This window comes from Triticum dicoccoides, chromosome 4B (genome assembly GCF_002162155.2).
Source record: "Triticum dicoccoides isolate Atlit2015 ecotype Zavitan chromosome 4B, WEW_v2.0, whole genome shotgun sequence".
NCBI lineage: Eukaryota > Viridiplantae > Streptophyta > Magnoliopsida > Poales > Poaceae > Triticum > Triticum dicoccoides.
In genome coordinates this window covers 657065067-657072822 of record NC_041387.1, presented here as the reverse complement: position 1 = coordinate 657072822, position 7756 = coordinate 657065067, and the positions used below count along the sequence as shown (strand labels likewise).

The 7756-nt window shown below is 39.3% G+C and overlaps 1 pseudogene; it reads right to left on the bottom strand.

The window, feature by feature from the left end:
* Positions 1–1193: 1193 nt before the first annotated feature.
* Positions 1194–7756, bottom strand: part of LOC119293000 — a 22510-nt pseudogene continuing 15947 nt past the window's right edge.

Sequence of the window (7756 nt, the reverse complement as noted above, 5' to 3'; positions counted from 1 at the left end):
TGCCATTTATTCTATTTTATGTAATTATTTGCACACTATTTATGAATAATTTGTTCTATTTTATTTAAATATTTGAACGGTACTGATGAATTAATTGTTCTATTTTATTTGTTCTATTTTATTTAAATATTTGCACGGTACTGATGAATTATTTGTTCTATTTTATTTAAATATTTACATGTTATTTACGAATGAATTATACTATCTATACTGCATGTTATTATTATTATTTTGAGATTTATCTATACTGCATGTTATGGGTGCAACTTGAGGCATCCTTTGTAAACTTGGGCTAAACGGGCTTGTAGCCACAGGGAACCTCATTGTCTTCAGCGCCGGTAGCGGGCTGCGGTCCAGAAACTAGGTGTTTCCCTCGCCTCGTTCGGTGAGGCACGTTTGCACGCCAGCTGCTGCTGCTCTGCTTGTCTCAAAAAAAACTGTTGCTGCTCTGCTAGTCTTACGAGAAAACCGATTTACTAGCATTACCGGTATTCAAAAATCTGAAAACAAAATTGAAATATAAAATGTTCGCAAGTTACTAAAATATTGTTGAATTTGAAAAAGTTTATGAATTTTTTTATTTTCAAAACTATCCTCTAATTCTAAAGCATTAAAAAATTTGGAAAATGAATTTGCAAAAACTTCATGAGTTTGAGAAAAAAATTGTGAATTTTATAAAGTAAGTTGACACATATAAAAATGTTGAAGGATTTAACAAATGATCATGAACTTCAAAAAGTTTGGAAATCTGATATTATATTCGGAATTTGAAAAAGAATCATGAGTTTTAAAATATGTTGATGGTTTTTCTACAAAAAATATTCATGGATTTAAAACGAAAATGGAAAAAAGAAAAAAAAAGGTAGACGATGAGATGGACTCTCAAGTTGAGATGCATTGCAAGGTGACATTTTATTATTATTATTTTTTGAAAGAAAAGGTAGACCATGATCTACCTCATGCATTCAAAACGGGACAAAGCCTGAATGACAAAAGTCAAATTACACCTACCTAAATGCTGCATCAAAGCATCCGGCCTAAATGGTTTTGTTTTACAGAGCATCAAGGTAGGTTGGTCTCTATGCTCAGGGGTGGCTCGGCTCAGCTCAAAGTTGAGCCTCCAATCCATCTTCTTCTTACTCTACCAAGGTAAAACTACACCTACAAATACAGTATAGCAACGAAACCCCTCCCTACTCCTACAAACAAACAAAGTTACAGAAAAGTCAGTCACTACTCAGCTCATCTCATCTCATCTCATCTCATCTCATCTACAACAACAGAGACACACACCTAAACGCTCGCAGCCCCAGCCTACCTCACCTAACCCACCCCTTGGTCTTGTTGCTGCTCGCCACCGCCACCTGCTGCTGCTGCTGCCTCGTCACCCTGGAACCACAGAGACTCTGCGTCAGCTACCCGGTTCGGTGGTTTTGGAATTTACACCAGGATGGATGATCAAAGAAACCAAATACGTGCACATGCAGCACCGCTAGAAAATAACCAACCTTTGATTCTGCAGCTGATCTTTGTTGTTCCTGCTCCTTCAGTTTGACCTCCAGCTCCTCAATCTGAAACAAGAAAAGGCACATAACCAAATCAATCCAAGTCTCTTGTTGTTAATAATTCCCATTGATTGATGATTGTTATCCAGGTAAAAGATTCAGTTGAGTTCTGTACCATTTGCTTAAGAGCTGCGACCTCAGAGTCTGACTGCTGCTGCTGTCCAAGCTTACGCTCCAACTCCTCTATCTGCATGGGTAATATTATATTATCTGCCTTTCCTTAAACAATTACTACTCCCTCTGTTCCTATAGATAAGTCTTTTTAGATATTACACTATAAACTAGATACGGATGTATATAGACATATTTTAGAGTGTAGATTCACTCATTTTGCTCTGTATGTAGTCCACAGTGGGAATATCTAAAAAGACTTGTATTTAGGAACGGAGGGAGTAGCTGTTAACGACATTAATTAACCACTTCCAATTCCTACGTTACCTTGTGCTGTAGCGCACTACATGCTTCTTCCTTCTCCTTCAGTTTTCCAGAAAGCTGATTCTGGTGCTTTTCTGACGTAATCTGAGAATGCATCTTAGAGTCTAGTTGGCTTTCAAGCTCCTTCACCTTCAATCAAGTTATTACACAAAGTCTGTCAGCCACAATTTACAAGTGAAGAAAAAGCAGTCTAGAAGAATCAACACAAGATTCAGTCACAAGATATTTGAAACTGAAATATTAGCCTCCTCCTCAATTGCACAGACATTTGTCTTGCAAGTTTTGTAAAGCTGCTCTTTTCCCTTGGCTTTATTCTCTAAATTTTGACACTTCTCTTCCAGCTTTCTCAAAGATTCCTCCTTTAGCTTGGCTTCCTGCTTAGACCTTTCAAGTTGTCACACGTTCACCCACCAGAAATACCCATCAGTTCAGCTTCAAGCATTCACAGAACTAACAAGCTTCAGGAATATCAACACTCACCATCTGTTTGACCTTTTGAAGCTCGGCTGTGTCGACCTGCTTCTTTGCTGGGCCCAGTTCTATACCACGGACATGGCTAGCAAAGTTCAACGAACTCAAGGTTTCCGACGCGTCGTTGTCGGATGGGCTAATTTGCACAAACATTACGACTTTCGAATCGCCTCCTGTTACCGCAATTGTGGAGAAGAATAGAAAAGAACAAATTAATCGCATGGCCAAGTGAGAGAATGCAGAGGCACAGAAATGGTCAATATTTGGTATATTGTTCATATGGTATTTGTTCCAGAGCAACAAACAGATCAATTTACCTAAAGAGTCTTGGAGCAAGTGCGTCAATTTGGAATTCCTGCCCACAAGAAAAGTATCAAGGGCAACCTGGTGCATGTAGCTCCCGCTTGCGCAGGGTCCAGGGAAGGGTCCGACCACTTTGGGCCTATAGTACGCAGCCTTTCCCTACATTTCTGTAAGAGGCTGTTTCCAGGACTTGAACCCATGACCTCATGGTCACAAGGCAGCAGCTTTACCACTGCGCCAAGGCTCCCCTTCAAGAAAAGTATCAAGACAGTAAGAAAACAGGAGTAGAAAATAGGAGCTGATAGGTGCAAACCCGTTACTGACTCAGAGTGCAAACCTGTAAGGAATGTGGCTGCTTCTGGAAGCAAGAGCATAAATGACATCGCCTAAAGCAGAAAGCGACCTGTTGATATTTTGTGCTTCCTTGAGCCGACCACCTTGCGCGTCTGTCTTAGCTAACCGCTCGCTTCCAGCAAGATCTACTAACCAGAGCTTACTTGTTGTACAGCCCCCATTTATCACGTTCTTTGCTCTAACCATGATACAAAGCATGCTGAAAACAAATTATAAACGTCAAACCATTTTTACCACAAGCAGGAAGGTACTCCACGGAGAAATGAAAAATAATGTTAATTATGACCAACCAGTGTGAGCGACTGCTGTGTTCATTCACATTGTTTGACCCTGTAGCCCTCGAATTGCTTCTAGTTTGTAAGACATCCCAAACTTCATTTATGTCCTCAACTTTGGCCTCAACTATGCCGGGCACATGATGGGATCCTTCACCTGCTTGTTTGATCTCCAACCTATATATGCAAATATATACAGGTTACCACAACATGGTACTATTGTGAACAAAAAATGAAGGATGCCGAAGGAAAGTGGTTGTACTTAGATGAAGTATCATGAAACAAAATGAAGGGTACTAAAGGAAAGTGATTTACTTCTTAGATGAAGGGGATGTTGCAAGGAGGTCTCTAATTTGTTCATTGTACACCTCAAGCACACTAACTGATATGTTGTACGTGACAGTGTCTTTTCTCTCCTCGGCAATCTTGAACAACTCCTCCAGAGTTCTATAGTTTACTCCTCTGTTCCTTTCAGTCCCTTCCATGGTGAAGGTCTTCCCAGTTCCTGTTTGTCCGTATGCAAAGATGCACACATTGTATCGATCTAGCACTGACGTGACTAGTGGAGATGCATCGGCGTAAACCTCAGCTGTTCATGGATACAACTTGTATATTAGACAAACAAAGAAAATTTTATGATTGTAAACTCCAACATTACTTGGAAGTGTAAACTAGAATTAGCAACATTCGCATTGTAAGAACAGTTATGAAAGACAACAAAAAGCTAGTACATGCTCCATAGTACCAAGAGATACCTTGGTCATCCTTTGGGTGTAGACTCGGTCAAACTTGAATGTCTTTTTTGCTGTTCCTCCATTCATAATCCCAATGTCTCCATCATTTTCTCCATCAAAATCTAAGGCTAGTGATTCATTTGAGATTAAAGGTCGTATTCGGCAGAAAACACGAGTATTTCCTTTAAGATCCTGCACCACACAAACATTCAAAATAGATATACTCTATGGATCACAAGGCTTGAAGAGAGTAAGTCATTACAAGTACAGTGTTATGTAGCTTTTTGCGCAACTTCTCTCCATCCACAATTTTTTTTCTCAGCTTCCGTTAGACGTGGTTGTAGGTCCTCCGAAAATCTCTTTTGCTTCTCACTCATTGCATGCATTGCCTGCATTGTTGTCAAATAACCAACATTAGTTTTAACTAACAAAATTAAAGTATGTTATTATTGATAGGAAATATTTTCAAGGTCAGGTAAATGTAAGCGGAATCTTGAAAGATGTTTTGCTAACTATTTTGTTGACAACGAAGAACATGTCTCTACATTACCACTCTTATTTTACTTGCAGGTATAGTGCTATTTTACAGCACATACTCCGTGAAGATTCTGATACTTGCTCCTTTGATGTTTATGACAGGTTGTCTGATTTTCAAAAAGAGATATTCAAGTAAGAGTTGCTTCTAGAGGACCTTTACATGGTCCACACCCACGTCCTCTTCCGGTTCCAATGGAACTCCATCTTGGAGATGGCCTGATCTGTTGTAGTGGTTGATGGGGAGCTACTATATTCTGCTCTGTTCATACCTGCAGCAATGCTTCCACGTCCTGTCTGCAGTTACAGGTGCGTCAATCTCCATTCTCTCATTTGTTTTCTTCATGTTCTTGCCCGTGTGTGTGGCTTGTGTTGCTCTTGCATTCCAGACTTTTTGGTAAGCTATGCCATTCTTTCCCATTACTCAGATCTTCCTTGCCTTGTCCTTTGACACAACCATCATTCATTCGGTGTTTTGACTTCTAAGTTGTGTTGTGAGATTAATTTGGTGCAGATTACAATTTCAATGGAGGATGAATGGTTTTTCAGATCAAGTGGAGAATAAATAATTCTTTAGAATATTTTTGTTCTGACACAAATATATGACGTGGGTCGAATGGTAGATTGATTAAAACCTTTGTAAACAGTATACATTGAGAATAGCTATATCGATTATTCTTTCCTGCGTTTTGAAATAAAATCCTTGTAGTTATGAGCCTGGAAATGGCTTACTTGTTTTTATTAATTTAGATTTTCAAGTTCTCAGATAAAATGTTCGGAAACATGTTCGTGTTATCTCAAAAGCTAGGAAGTTGTGAGTGATGCCTACATGTATGAAGAAATAGGTGGATCATTTGTCCCTCTAACAAACAGGGTCATGTCATATATTGAGATGGTCCTTGGTCAAGATATATAAACCACTAGCAGATACTGAAACTAATGTTTGAGTTGTCCCTCTTAACAAATAGGGTAATGTCAGACTATAAAATTCTGAAACCAATATTTCATCTAGCCATGCCTTTGGTAGACAGCAATACCTATACGTAGGAAACCTCACTTGTCTTGAGATGTATTGAATCTTATAGTAATGTAGGTAGCCAAAGCCAACTCGAATCACTGGTTTGATTGATGGATTAGCAAGACTCGCATATGGGAAAGCTGATTGGATAGCCACTAGAAGGTAATTAAGGTGCCTTACATTCATATTTCTTCAACTCACGGTGGTTACAAGCTATGTTTATATTTCTTCAACTCACTTGTGATTACAAGCAAGGAGCCACATGCATTTGTATACGCCCATATGCCTATATAATCAAGCAAGGAGCTACAGTGTGCTTTGGTAGTCTTCCTTATTAGCTCTGTTTATTTCTCATGGAGTGGCTGACGTATATAGTGTTGTAAAATACAAACTACCAGGCAAGCTAGCATATTGCCATCAGCCAGTATTTCCCTTCATCTTAGAAAACTGGAAATGCTGAAGAACTGTCATGCAAGCATATTGGTATCAGACTTCAGGTGAGACTTCAGTTACATCATCAAAGTGCTATTGCTCCTAAGATAGTTAAGTAGATTACTTGAAATTGGAAGAAATTGCTTTATGGAAACTCTACGTGTGATATACTAATTAATAAACAGGTACATAAGTTCATTCACCAATTCGCCATCAATTTGCTATGGTTGTCTTAAGTCATGGGCTACTAATGATATATAAATCTAGAGGTTGAACTCCTATTATGCGCTGACTGCTGTCGATTTTCAAGAGAATAACAAGGCATGCTACCTGCTCTATTCTTCCGTGCATAACTACATATGAAGTTGTACCTTATCATCTACAGTTTAAAAAAAGTCATTCTTTTTTTTCATTTCTCATCACACTAATTTATACAATGTAATTATGTTGCAACTGATTGCGCCAAAGCGAGAAACTGAATTGGGCCAATGGATAGAAACACATATTGATGTATCTGGGCTCAGCTGGGAGGTGAACAACATGCACAAGCAGTAACTGACCCAGGCTGGTACTCGCTGGGCTGAAAAGCCATGACACCCTTGTTCTGTATAATATTGCAATGTGATTATCCATGCATATTATTGTTGTTCATACTTCAGGCATTTACATGTGCATAATAATTTTCCCTTCTGGCTACGATGTAAAGAGTACAAATTATTTCTACCTTTACACCTATGCAGTGTTGGTCCTAGATACGAGGCTTGATGTTTTATATCTCAAAGAAACCAAGTACTCTATTCCTGTTCGATTTCAAATCGTGCTTTATATTGTAAATAGTGTAAAAGGGTGAAAGTTTGTTCAATTAAGGGGACGAGCGCCGCCGCGAGCTGGGGGCCGTTCATCATCGTCAGCGACCTCTTCTCAGGTCCCCTCTCTCTCTCTTATTCTATTAGTTCCAGAGGCGGAGCCAGCTCCCAGGCTCGTCCGGCAACTCTTCACTACAGATTAGTCTGATTACTTGCTTAGTAGTGATTTTTGTTGGGGCAAGCTAGCTGACATCGCTATGCACGAGCTTTGCCCAGGCTCCTCGCGCTGTCTCTGATTAGTGCACTCAGATGCAGGCAAGAAAATTGAAATTGGTATTTGTATAATGGTAGAGCTAACCACAATGTACCTCCTACTGTTGTATTTGATATAATTGGTTGTCTAGTCACCGGTATAAATATGGAGACTTGCAGCGAGTTAAGTACTTATGTGCATCTCGATAAGACTATAATCTGCTAAGCTTTGTGGTTTCAACATAGGAACTACTTCTATTTTGAGTCAGCACTACATTTCTGAATAAATATGGAGACTTGCAGCGAGTATTGTACTTCTATTTTGAGTATACACTGTGGAATTTGGCAGAATTGTGTGTTGTACGATGGGATCGATTGGCAACAGGATACCCGAAGTTGGTATGCGGTTCAGAAATTCGGATGAGGCTTGGGAGTTCTGGGTGCAATATGGAGGTCACATAGGCTTTAATGTGAGGAAAAGAAATACCATCATAAGCAGAATTGATGGAACAATCACTTCATGTAGGTTTCGGGAGAATTGTTTTTTTTAAGCTACAGGAGAATTGATTTTAACCCC